General features: G+C 34.4%; 1 pseudogene across 1 annotated transcript; it reads right to left on the bottom strand.

The window, feature by feature from the left end:
• Positions 1 to 986: 986 nt before the first annotated feature.
• Positions 987 to 8,292, bottom strand: LOC147383248 (coniferyl alcohol acyltransferase pseudogene; annotated as a pseudogene). Its single transcript, XR_015173247.1, has 3 exons — positions 7,800 to 8,292; positions 5,582 to 5,812; positions 987 to 1,043 (listed from the first exon to the last, which is right to left on the bottom strand). The product of XR_015173247.1 is annotated as a coniferyl alcohol acyltransferase pseudogene (transcript).
• Between the last annotated feature and the right edge of the window lie 6,430 nt (positions 8,293 to 14,722).

Genomic DNA, 14,722 nt, shown 5'->3' with positions numbered 1-14,722 from the left:
GCAATCAAGCGCCAGAATTCCTTTTTCCACAAAAATCAATTATCATAATCATTTTCCAAAGAAATTCAATTTCACTTGAAAATGAATGCCCTCAATTTACACAGTCTCATACTAGTGTTCACTTCAAATCCATACAAGATGGATTTTTGAATACTGACATGGCCATTGCAAGGAAGATGTTTTCTTTTCATCATGGTTTAGCACAGCATGAGTTTCCGGGCGTTTAAGCTCCACCGATATTTGAAAACTTAATTTTTGTTACATACAATATCAAGTGATTTTTAACTTCATTAAAAATAAGTACTCCTTCACTCAATTTTCTGATCTGAAAATTTCCATGTTAAATTTTTTTTTTTCTATCAATACACAAGGAATACTAAAACATCATAAACAATAAAATAAGCTAAATTAGAACTTACATGTCTTGTATAAGCTTCCAAGCTTATCTCATATCTTTAGATGGCTTTCGAGGGAATAAAACTATGCCAAAACGTTACCCCACCTGATCGGTGAAATAGTACTTGTTTGAAGTGCGAATCAAAAACTTAGCGCACTCTCTAGTTAGTATTATAGCATCCAAAAATGGAACATTGTTCAATAATGAAGTTAAAATCCACTAGAAGCTTGGGCATACTATACTTAATGATAAAATCATTTGCGATAAATAATAGGTGATCCACTTGATTTATATTAATGTCACATGTCTAACCCCAAGAGGTTGGCCTAGTGGCAAGCCGAGCTTTGGTAAGCTCCTCGTGAAGGGTAGGTCAAGTGTTCGAAACTCCACAAAGCAATGAATTATTTGGGGCCACCCTCCAATTCCAGGAGCTTTGATAAGCTCCTCATTGTAAGCTTCAGATACAACAATGCTTGGCAGTTGGGACTTTTATTATTGATGAAAACTCAATTTATTAAAGGAACAAACAGGCGGCCGAAATGACCCCCAAACAGGGGACAGAACATAAAAACAAGCTTAGACTCTACCCTTACAAGCCAAGTCCCATCTGAACAAAAGGTGATCGAAAAATACCACTTGGAACTCCCTAAACAATTAACACCGATAAAACACAAAACCCAAAATGCAAATAAAGATGTCCTACCAGGATCACTCATCTCCCTTAAAACATACTCTTGTTCCTCTTTTCCCCTAAGCCACAACAAACAGCAAAGGACATTAGCCTCCACAAAATCCTCTACCTATCCGCCTCAGGCATGGATCTCTAGCTTTGAAAAATATGAACAGCATAACTAGGAAGACACCATGAGATCGAACATAGCGAGAAAACTTGCATCCAAATTTTACGAGCGAAATCAAATTGGATATTATTAGTTTGCCAAAAGTTGCAGTCCAAATGGGAAAAAGAAAAAAAAAAGATACTTCGGAAATGTGTAGTAAGCTGTCCGTTGGATCTTTAAACTAAGCATTTCATTGAGAAAGTGGTTAATTATGGGAGTGGATTGTCAATAGTACTTTTCACATGGTTGAAAGCTTCACGTACAACCGAAAAATTCAATCGAATTTCACCAATTGAAGAATTATTTAAAAAATTTGTAGAATTCTCCACGTAAGGGCAGATTAGCTGATTAAAATGGCAAATTGATGAATTATTTGACATTTATCAATTAATCTGTGAAATATAATAACATTTTTTATCTTTCACTCCCAAAAAAAAAATTTCGTCAACATTCCAAATTCAAGAACAATATAGGGTTTTTATTTTCTTTAACAAGATTGAATTTTTAGGGAAGTTGAAGATGATGGGTTTTGATAAGAAACCCAACAACTTCATTCAGATTTTAGTTTTTTAACTTTCCATAATTGCCAAATAATTTCCTAAAATTTGTTACTGAGATTAGGAGAAAGAATTGAAAAATCCACAACAATATGTCTGAGTGCAACTCCATCTAACAGTAAATATTCGAATGAAAACATCTATAGCAAGAAATGCACTACAGATAACCTGATTCAGAGTGTTATGAAGACTTTCTTACAAAGATCTTGACCAGGATAAAATATTTTAACCCATTCAACCTCATTTTCAATTGTTAAGATACTTTCCTAATTCTTCTGATCTTTTAAGTAGATTCTATATAAATTAAGAGTGTTTCTTTAATATTATATAGCGATGGTTCGTAGGAACCGCAAGGTTCTGAGGTGTTCCCTAACACACAAGAAACGAGAACTTAAGACGATCCCTTTTTTTTTTTGGAAGGTAATGGGGGGTATTTAGCGGACCCCCAGCCGACTAAAGAAGGTTACAATCTCACATAGGATTTGCCCACGGCATCCTCATTTACAATGGAACTTAGCTCTTAAGACGATCCCTTGTTAGATCATCAATATCGTCTTGACTCTTGACCATGGATTGAAACAAGATATGTCCATCACATGAAATGGCCTATGTACCCCCATATCACCAGAAAGAAACATCAAATTTTAGACATACATGAAGATGTCATCAATCCGAGTAATTTTTTTTTTTTTTTTATCACACAAGGTTTCTAAAAATTCTTTGAGTTTCCAAAAGACTTTATCGAAATCCTTTGATTTTAAGTGTTATTTTATCATTTAGTATATGAAATTCTTTATCAAAATCTATTATCCATCCAAAACCCAAAAACTATTGAAAATCCATAAACTTCCCATTATTGAAAATCCATTATCCGTCCAAAACCCAACAACTTCGCTCATTATCCTACTATCATCCTATCATCACCTATTATCAATCCATTGATCCATTGTTTTGTTCATAATCAGTAAACATAAGTGTTGTATTTGTAGAGGTCATCTGATTCCATACTAGAAATTCTAGCTCCGTAAAACTTTCTATAATCTCAAAACTTTGTATTTTCAGTAAAATTCTAGCTCTTCGTTCTTCTTGTTGTTTTTCTCCTCTTGAATATGACAACATAAGTTCTTCGTTCTTGTTGTTGTTTTACTCTTCTTTTGAAATCACCGTAAAATCTTCTCTTTCTTATTCTTTTGTAAAATCTCTTTCTTATTATCCTTGGTTTGAACTCTTTGTAAAATCCTTCTCTCTTTTTTATTCGATATCCTCCCTTCGAGACGATATTGTATGTGTTTGATTGAATTAAACACAATAGTTTGTAGAATTATAGTTGTACACGTACAAGATAATGGTAATTGTAAGCGTGATCCAATTAGAGAGTAGTTCGTAAAATTATAATGGTACAAGACAAACCAAGGGCAACTAGAAAATTATTTTGTAGACCTGTAGGGACTTCTTTCTAAATTCACCTAAACTTGTGGTCTTTATCTTAAAGCATTCTAGAAATTAAGTATCTTTCTTAATATCCCCCCTCATAAAATTCTTATTTTTATTTTAATGTCCCTTAACTTATTAAAATTCAAATCTTCTTAATTTAAGTGGTTGTGAAATCTTCATATTTAAAGTTCTACCCCTTAATACCTTAAATTTTATCAATGAAAAAATTATTTTTACTATTATTATAAATTCTTTAATATGAATTTAATTTGTAATATATATGTGAAAGGCACCTATTTTAAAGATACACTTAAAAAACCATCAGTCTCCAAAAGTTTTCTGAATTTGTCCAAATTAATTGAATCAACCCCTTGCCAAATAATGACACATTTTACAAGTCGAGTCAAATGAAAAACATTCATTTGAAAAAATATTAACTCATCTAATTCATATCGATTTGCTTTGCTGGTGATTCTTCTAGGTTGGTGAATGGATCGGTCCAATTTTTAAGTTGATATTATACATTCCACTCTTAGGGGTGTCATTGGGTACCCATTTAATCGAATCAAAACCTCCATTCAGGATCCATATTTCCAATACCTGATTAGAATTGGATCTAGTCCCTAAATCCCATTCATCACATTTCTCACAATTGAATGCCCTAACTGTTTGATCATACCGTTTTCAGCCAAAAAAATTTGATTTTCAGCATCCCAATCGAATTTCGGAGACTCCATCCATTAGGAAAAAAAATTAGGAAGGAAGAAGAAGCCAACCTTGTGGGGATGGTTCAATAGCAATTTCAGACTAATAAATGGTTAATGCTTGTAGGTATTGAGTTCAATACCCAAATGAGCATTAATTCCTCAGCGTGGCACACCCTCACTTACTTAATGCGCATGATGTGCGAGCTTTGCACGTCCCCCTAGACTAGTCCTCGGAGAAGACCTTGGTCTATGGATTGGGCAAAGCCCAAATACGAGCTGGGTCTGTTGTCTACACGAATACTTGGTTATAAAAAATAAATAAAAAAAGTAAATAAAAATAAAAAAGAGCTACTATTGCAACTCTCAAGAAAAATAAATAAATAAGGAGAAGAAGTCATTTTCAAGATTTTTGAAGACATGTAAAAAGCCAGAGTTTTTTCAAAAAATTTCTTCATTTTTGGATGAAAATCAATCAAAGATGGTTCTTTTGGTTTGAAATCATCTAGACACAAATCATTATCTCAAATTTTTATTAGATTTTCCTATGTATTTTAGTCTGAAAAACTCAAAAAATGAAGACGGGTGAGGTTTACCATCGTTGAGTTCACCACTTTTTATTATTGAGTTCGACATTTTTTTTAAATTATCAAATTCAACAATAAAAATTGTTGAGCTCGATGATAAAAAGTGGTGAGTTCGACAATAAAAATGTTGACCATTAAGGAAAAGAAAATAGTTTTACTAAATAGACTATACAAAAACCGCCTAAAACTTAGAGACTATTTAGAAAAAAATCCCTCCACCGGGGACCTTTAAGTATTTTCCCAAAAATATTTTGTAGTTAATGTGCTCTATGCAGTCACCAATTTCAGTACTGTCTATCACTAAGACACTAACGACTAAACATTGTTTCTATTGAAGTCATGCATGGAAAATGGAGAACAAAATTAAAGTACCCTGAAAAATATGATTTTTTTTTTGAGTCGTGATAATCTGACTACCCTACGTGACATACTCAATCAACTACCTAATGTAACAAGTTTGACAATCATAGATCTGATTTTCTTGGGATACACTGTTCCCTTGAGATACACTTTTTTATGGGGAAGTGCAGCCGTGTATCCTGAGGAACACAAATCTACGGTTCTCGAATTTTTCACGTCACGATAGTCAATTGAGTTTGCCTCGTGGGTAATCAGATTATCACAATTCTTTTTTGTTTTTTTGTTTTTTTTTTCTCTTTTGATTCATTTGCCCACGGGAAAATTACTTGAAAGACTCTGGTTGAGTGGTTTCTTTTTAAATAGTCGCTAAGTTCCAAGTAGTATCTTAATAATCTATCTAGTAAAGAGTCGTAAATTTTTTTTACACCCCCTGATGTGGCATGAGCTAGAATCATAGATTTTTCCTCGGGATACATAACTATACATCGTCATAAATATGTGCATCTGTGTATTCCAAGGAAAAGAATCTATGATTCTACAACATGCCGCGTTAGGGGCCTATGGGGGTGTGTCTCAAAGGGGGCGTTAGAAAATCATAATTCTTTAGTAAAAAAAATATTATTATTATTAATTTATCATGTAAATAAACATTTATTGTGTAAAAGACTAACAAACCCTTGTCTTTTTCACTAAAAAACAAAACAAGGAAGGGTAAGGTCGATATGGGCACATACATGTTGTCTAGGGAGGCATCGTAGTACCCAAGGCAACGTGGGTTGAGCAACGACCTTTGGAAGCATGGTTGGAGTGATAAGGGATTTGCTTGTGCCATCTCCACCCATGCAACGAGGAACATGTTCATTGAATAGGCATCCGCTGCTCGATGGTCGAAGGTGGATCCGATGACCAGGCTGCCACAATGCAGCTTGGTTACCTGTTCACATGCCGATCAATTAGAAATTTTATCAAGTTAGATCAGAAACTTGAATTATAGGTTATGTTGAAAGTTAAGAAATATATATAATCTGTAAAAAATTAGAAATATTTAAAAAATTATGTAATATAATTTATATGCATTTGACATTTTATCAGATCCCCCTCCCCCCACTATAGGATCTAGATATGGTTTATCTATAACCAATTGGTAAATTATCAAAATCGACATCCTATCGGAATTAATATTTCTCAATCCAGATCTTAAGTTGCCATATCATAATGGATTTGATTTTGAGTCCGATCCGATCCATTGACAACCCTATGTTATAGTTGGTACGTTATATTATAACGAAAATTGGTGTGGCAGTTTACTTTAGACGTTCTTAGAAAGAAAAAGAGTGTTGACATACTAAGTAGACAGTCTTCACTCGATCAGTACTAGTCTGATGGGGCATGTACACGGAGATCTGTTTTCTCGGGATACTCAATTGCAAATCTCCATAAAAGAATGTGCAGTTGTCATGAATGAACGGGATCTTACCACGACAGCTGCATACCCAACCGCGTACCAAGACCGCTTGCATTTTTAAAAGATCCTTAAAAAGAATAGTGCAGATAACATGACGGACTTTTGGTGGACGGACTTGAAATATGCTGACGTGGGAACACATAACTTACTAAAATATAAAAGGAGAAAGTTTCTCTCTCTCATGTCTATTCTCTGCCCACATATTTATTTTTTTAGGTTTCAAATCTTAGAAAGGATCGTTGGGCCCATATTGACTATCGCATTGAAAATCCAACAATATAGACATTTAGATTTCACAAAAATATTCATATTCACAAAAAAATTAAAAATAAAAAATAAATATTTTTCGAGCTTGATCCCTAATGTATAAAACGTATGGTTACGGAGCACTCACATTTAAAAATAAAATTCAACGGAAAAAAAATACTAATTTTTTTTTAAGTTCATATAATTTTATCTTTTATAATCTCGTTTAATCGAATCATGATTTTAAATGTCTAAAGGTGATAAGATCTAAAAATTTCTGTTTTTCACTATGGGCAAGAGAGAAAATATCTTTTTCTCTTGAGTCATGCTGAGGTGACACAAACGGAGACACAAATGTGACAAAATGATGTGTCGTGCACATTACCATAGATGTTTTTTTGTGAGATACGAGAAAAAAACATCTATGGTTATGCGCGTGCCACCACATCATTTTTGTCACCTCTGTGTCTCCGTTTTTATCATTTCAGCATTTTCCTATTTAAAAGTTACTATTTTTCACTATAGACAAGCAGGGTGGATTTAGAGTGGGGGCACTTGCCCCCATAAGAATTTTCAAATCTTCTTTGGAGTAATGAATTATTGCAATAAATAATAATGGTGAATAAAGAAATCTGCACTATTGTTCTCCCAATTTGTTTTACACCTCTTAGTCGTTCCCACAAAATAGCTTTCATTGTTATGTTGCCCCCACAAAAAAATTTACGATCTTCGTTACTCTCACAAAAAAACTTTCACTCTTACATTACCCCCACATGAGTTAAATCCTGACTACGCCCCTATGGTCACGAGAGAGAAAATATATTTTTCTCTTGAGTCACGCTGACACAAATGGAGACACAAAGGTGACAAAATGATGTGTCGTGCACATTACCATAGATGTTTTTTCGTGAGATACGAGAAAAAAGCATCTATGGTTATGCGCGTGCCACCACATCATTTTTGTCACCTCTGTGTCTCCGTTTGTATCATTTCAGCATTTTCCTATTGTTTTTTAAAATTCCTTTTAATAAATTATATGCTTTCACGCCAGCGTCCGTCAAGTTCGTCCTCCAAAAGTCCGTCATATTATCAGCACTATAAAGACAGAAAATATCTATCTGTTTACCCATTTTGACTTTTGAGTCAATCATCCAGGATTCACAAAGATGTTATCCACTCCAAATTGAGGTCAACGACGACTTAGTTTTACCTGAACACATAGCACCCCTTTCTTCTTCTTAGCCAGCAGTTTCCCTTCCACGCTGGCATCAGGATTATACAGCTGGAGGTCTTTAAGCTCCACGTCAGCATAAGCTTCAATGAAATCAACCCCTCTGTTATTGCAGAGAATTTGAGGTTCACCCATGGAGTTGCTCACAATTTCTCCTCCAAATGCATAATAAGATACCAAAGTTTCAGCCATGGACTTCTTAAGGACACTAACCATGGATGAGAAACTAATGTTGTTGTGCTTCTTTTTGTAACAGAAGAAAACATTAACATCTACAGGTGGGAGGGTCAAGTCTAGGTTAGAGAGTGGTAGATAGAGCTCTGGAGATGGTAATAGTGATGCCACTCTCTCTTCCTGGTTTATGGTAACTGTATATTCTATCTCACTTTTACCCATATCTCTAGACCTTTAGACAATAATAATAAGAAGAAGAAAGATAGACAAACAGACAAGCACCAATAAACACACACAGAGAGAGAGAGAGAGAGAGAGAGAGAGAGTTGGGATTGTAGTGTGAGGAGTTTGGAAAGAGGGATGGGTATATTTATAGGAGCTGAGAGGGTTCACAGAATATAATTTTTTTCTTCCATGTACACGAGGAAAAAACATCTACGGCTCGTCAGTTGATTGTATTTGAGGGAAACTTGTCCTGAAGATGACGTGTTGAGGTTAGAAAAGCGCCTCCTTTTAAATCATCAAATCGTGTGGAGTACAGAAATCAACGACGTCTCTCTCTCTCTCTCTGTCTCAAGATCGATGCATGATGATGATCTTGGAAGAAATCCATCACAGAAATTTGTCTTGAAATTCCTCTTCATCATTCATGTCACTTACGATTCTTGAGTTAGGTCACACAACCAACAACCATCTGGTCCAACCTCGAGATATGCACTGTTACAGTACATGTATCACATGTACATGTCTCCTTCTCTATCACGAGTCCTAGTGTATATGACACACTATTCATGGTTTACATTCATTGACCATGTTCAAGATCTCCCTCTCTCTCATTCTGGTTCACGTGAAGCACAGACGAAATGAAATAACAAACAAAAACCATGGAAAAATAATGATAAATGCACGACATTATTCGTCATTATTCTTATGGAAATATTTGCAGCCTAGTTAAGTCGCACATGTAGTTGGGACTGTCCATCAAACTGATGGTTGGGATGTTAGGGATTCTCAAAAGATGAATCCCTGTGAAAATAATTATGAATTACTGGAAGATTTGCATAATCATGTTTAGAAAATCTGTATTTTTTTAATTTCTTTTAAGGTAACTAGCAAAATGCACATGGGATGCATGTGAATGTTAGATAATTCTATAAATATAAAGATTACACTTATTCCAACTTCTAAAGAAAGTTGTGTGCTATGTATGGAGAATGGAGAATCTTCAGATCATCTTCTTCTTCATTGTAAGTTTGCGCATGGCATATGGACACACTTTTTGAACTTGTGTGGAGTTATATCCTGTCTACTCCAAACATTAAAAGAACTCTTCACTTGTTGGTCTTCAATTGGCGTTTGATGACGCAAAGAGACTGTTGTGGAGTATTACACCATTTGCAATCTGTTGGGGAGTGTGATTTGAGAGAAATAGGCGTATATTCGAAGGGAAACAAAAAGATTGTAGAGATACAATTATATCCATTGTGGGTCTTATCTTCTTCTGGTCTAAAGTATTCAAAGAGTTTAGGAGAGTTTTCTTCGAGGATTTTATTTTTAATTGGGATGGGATTTGTTGTATTCCTTATGAGTAATCCACCGATGTAAGCTCTTGCTAGGTTGGTCATCTCGACTGGCCTAGTTTTATTTTTGAATGAATTGCTACTTATAAAAAAAAAAGTGTCAAACCAACTCCAAGATATGCACTTTTATCATGCATATATAATATATCACATGTTTATGTCACCTTTTCAACTGTATATGTGATATGACGCACTATTCATGTTTAGGCCAGGTTTGACAGCCAATGTTAGGGAGCCAATACGTTTGTTCTATATGGCTTAAATGTTTTGGATTAGGCTGATGTTTTGTGAAGATGATCTCTATAGGGAGAAGATCATCCTAAAAAAAATATCGGCCTAATCTGAAACTTCTAACACCATAAAAAATGATTTAGAAATTGTAGACCATCAATTTTTTATCAAATATTTGTAAACCAGTTTGGATGGACTTAAAAGTTCAAGATTGGGCTGATTTTTTGTGAGGATGATCTCCTCACCATAGAGATCATCCTCATTAAAAATCAGCTCAATCCCAAACTTTTAAGCCATATAAGACAATGTTGGTTTCTTAAGGTTAGCTGTCGAACGCCAACCTTCATGTTTTACTTTCATTGACAATGTCACAAGATCTCTCTCTCTCTCTCTCTCTCTCTCTCTCTCTTTTGTCTTTAAGGTTTGAATCTTATTGGAGGTTCTGGCACACGTGGTAGCAGAACCTCCAATAAGAGCTCACAAAACCCAAACGAAAGGGGTTGTGAGATCGTGCTTTAGAAGAGCTCACAAACGAAAAACAAAAAATCTAAAAAAAATAGGGTTGCTGGGATTGTGCTTTAGGCAGAGAGAGCTCTACGATTTCTGTGATTTTCAATGACCGAGAGACGGAGTACGATTGTCTTTGAATATGAGAGAGAGAGAGAGAGAGAGAGAGAGAGAGAGAGAGAGAGAGAGAGAGAGAACCACCATCGTGGTGAGATTTCTACTCAACGATTTCTGCGATTTATTTCTGCCAAGAAGACGAGAGAGAAATCTGGATTTATGGTTTTGTCAATGGATTTGCAGAGATTCGTCTCTGTTTTACAGCACAGCAACACGGATAACGACACAGCTGCACAACGATGACGATGGCCATTCTATGGGTTTTGCTTCTACACGGAAATCTTCGAATGAGGTTTGGCTCTGATACCATCTTATTCAGAAAAATATGAGAAATAAAATTATGTGTAAAACTCATTCTCTGATTGAGATAGATTCAATTTATAGAATACAAACCGAGTTAAATTAGGTAACTAATTATACAAGAATCGAGAAACTAATTACCTACAAATTAGCTCTAAATCAGAGTCCTACAACTATATGATTTGTACATTCCCGAATTACAAGAGAGAAAATCTCAACAGTTTTGAATTAGGACTGCAACCTAGGCGAGTTGAAAGGTCAACTAAGACTCAACCCAAGTTGTAGAACCCTCTAACCGAGCTCAACTCAACCAGACCATTGGGTTACAAGTCATTAACCCAAGCTTCACCCGAGATCGAGCTTCTAAAATCAGGTTGAGCTTGGGTTAGCCCAAGTTTGATAATTTTGGGCGGGTTGGGCTAATATAGAAAGTTTAATTTTATTTTGATCAACATATAAATCTTATTTTATATGGTACCAAAGATATACAATATAAAAAATAAAATCACTAATAAATAAGTTTCCACACAACCTTCAAATCCATCATTTAAATAATATTTAGACAATTCATCAATGACTAAATATACAACATCGAGTCCGGATTGAGTCAAGTTGTTCGAAGCCTTAATCAGAGCTCAATCTAAATTCAATTTGGGTTGAGATTTCCTAATCCAGACTAATCAACTCATTTTCCATATAACCCAATCCAGGCTCGTTCATCAATTGGGTTGAACTTGGGTTGATTCGGGTCAGCCTGTCCAAGTTGCAGCACTACTTTAAACATGTACTTGTCATTTATGGAAATATTTGCGGCCTAAGGCGCACAACATGTGGTTGGGACTATCCATCAAATTGACGGTTGGGATGTTAAGGATTCTCGAAAAAATAAATCCCTAGGAAAATAATTATGAATTCGTAGAAGACTTTTATACTCATGTTTAGAAAATCTGTACTTTATCTTTTATGGTAACGTGTGTTGGAGAGGGTAGAATCTGTACTTACTCTTTTATGGTAATGCGTGTTGGAGAGGCTAGAAAAGTCTTTTTCATATGGTTATCCAAATTGTTGATCCATATACATGGGAACAAAGATTTGCAGTTTCGAAATTTATGTGCGAAGCTGATGAACTAATGACATGTTGCCATGTTATTAAATGAGAAGAAGAAAATTTCGGGTAGTTTAAGTGCTAGTACGAATTTCCTGTTAAAAAATTTATGTGCTAAACTGTGAACCAATGGCATGATGCCACGTGTATTGAAAAAAAAAACAAGTACGAATGGTTGGTAGAGATAAAATTTAGGGAGAAAATTTCTAACCAATCATGAGTTCTATTTTTAGTATATAACTTTTTTTTAATACACGTGGGATCATGCTATTGGCTCATCAGCTTAGCATAAAAATTTCTTAACAGCAAATTCTTACTCTTTTATTTTAGTAACTTTTCGATACACATGGCGTCATGTCATTGGTTCATCAGCTTAATATATAAATTTCGAAGAGTCGGGATGAATAGACGTGGTAAATCATATGCGGTTGATGTGGCAAGGGCACAAAACCATAAATCTTTTTCTTCGGGATACACAAGGAAAAACAACTGAGTACAGATCTCATATGATTTACTGTCTGCATTCATCATTAGTCAATTTCTATATAACAAATCTCTGTTGGACGTGGGTTATAGGATTGGAATAGATGGGAGGTTGGCTTAAAACTTTGGGTTGGAACACTAAACATTTAGGATTCAATGTCATTGTTGGATGCACGACTTAACCAGATCTAAAATATATATGCATTAAGAGTCATGATAATATGATACCCCCTTCTGATAAACGCCCCCATCACAAAATGGTAGATCATTTGCCTCGAGATACATAGAATCATAAATCTTTTTCTTTTGTATCCCAAGGCAAATGATCTACGATTCTGTGATGGGGGTGTCGGGGGCGTTTGTCAGAGGAGGGCATCATATTATAATGGTTCATGCCTTAATGTATGACATGAGGTGCAAATCTAGGAATTAAACCTTGAGAGGTGCACCTAAAACTAAAATTGGTTTAACCAAGTTTCAAGGTCTAGTCAACTCAAAATTCCATAGTTTGAATCAACTCAATGTGTTTCAAAATATCCTAGAAATGGGTGAATCAAAAACAATATTCCGCTTGAGGCTCTCCATCAGGGATTCCCAATAAAATATATCCTTAAAGAACATCTTAATGACCCCCTATGGAATTAGTACTAATATAGAGGAAACCTGAGTTTGACATTTATCAATTAATCTGTGAAATATAATAGCATTTTTTATCTTTCACTCCCAAATTTTTATTTTTGTCAACAATCCAAATTCAAGAACAATATAGGGTTTTTATTTTCTTTAACATGAGTATTTTTAGGGAAGTTGAAGATGATGGGTTTTCAAAAGCTTCATTCAGAATTTTAATTTTTTAACTTTCTATAATTGCCAAATAATTTCCCAAAATTTGTTACTAAGATCAGGAGAAAGAATTGAAAAATCCACAACAATATGTCTGTGTGCAACTCCAACTAATAGTAAATATGCGAATGAAAACAACATCTATAGCAAGAAATGCCCTAAAGATAACCTGATTCAGAGTGTTCTGAAGACTTTCTTACAAAGATCTTGACCAGAATAAAATATTTTAACCCATTCAATCTCATTTTCAATTGTTAAGATACTTTCCTAATTGTTCTGATCTTTTAATTAGATTCTATTTAAATTAAGAGTGTTTCTTTAATAGTATATAGCAATGGTTCGTTGTGAACCGCAAGGTTCCGAGGCGTTCCCTAACACACTAGAAGAAGGCGTTCCCTAGTATACAAGAGAACTTAAGCGATCCCTTGTAGGATCATCAATATCGTCTTGAACATGGATTGAAACAAGATATGTCCATCACATGAAATGGCCTATGTACCCCCATATCACCAGAAAGAAACATCAAATTTTAGACATACATGAAGATGTCATCAATCCGAGTATTTTTTTAATTTTTTGCTCACACAAGGTTTCCAAATTTTTTTTGATTTTCCAAGAGACTTTATCGAAATTCTTTGGTTTTAAGTGTTATTTTATCATGTAGTATATGAAATACATTGTTTTTATATTTTTATTCTTTAAAAAAATTAGTTATACTTTAAGATTTATGTGATTGTTTCTCGACTTCAAGGCTTTTTGCCACTCTTTATCAAAATCTATTATCTATCCAAAACCCAAAAGCTTCCCTTAACTTCGCCCATTATCCTATTGTCAATCAGTTGTTCATAATCAGTAAACAAGAAGTATTGTATTTGTAAATAATCAGTAAACATAAGTATTGTATTTGTAAACATGTATTGTATTTGTATATTTGTAAACATGTATTGTAATTTGTAGAGGGCATCTACCAGAAATTCTAGCTCCGTAAAACTTTCTATATTCCCAAGATTTTGTATTTTTCCATTATATTTCAGACATTCCAAACAATCCTTTAAACATAAAAAGTAAAAAATAAAAACAATAAAACAGGCCTACATACACTCTCTCATTGATAAGAGACGCCTACAAGCTTACAAGGAAAAAAACAAAAAAAAAACAAAAAAAAACAAAGCAACCAAACTATCTATATAAGGAATTGAGTCAATTTCCTTTTAATTTAAAACCACTTTTTTCTTTTTTTTTGGTTGAACTACAACCACTGATTGGGAAGGTGAACAAATTTTTAAACTCAGGAATTTCACCACCAAGATTCGTATAATTCATAACAGGCTCGATTGGACCCAAGTTATCATCGTCAAAATCAGGAATATCCGCAAAGAAATCGTTTAACTCATTTGAGTTCACCAAGTCAGCCTCTTCCCTAACAGGACCTAAAATATTAAAATCCGTATCAATTGGAATATCAGAAAAACTTTTCTACTCTTGAATATGAGAAGAGAAGTTCTTCGTCCTTCTTGTTCTTTTACTCCTCTTCTTGGTTTGAAACCACTGTAAAATCTTCT

Source organism: Akebia trifoliata, chromosome 16 (genome assembly GCF_017979445.1).
Source record: "Akebia trifoliata isolate Shusen 1 chromosome 16, ASM1797944v1, whole genome shotgun sequence".
Lineage (NCBI taxonomy): Eukaryota > Viridiplantae > Streptophyta > Magnoliopsida > Ranunculales > Lardizabalaceae > Akebia > Akebia trifoliata.
Note: the sequence above shows the minus strand (reverse complement) of the source record. Positions and strands in the feature narration are given on the sequence as shown.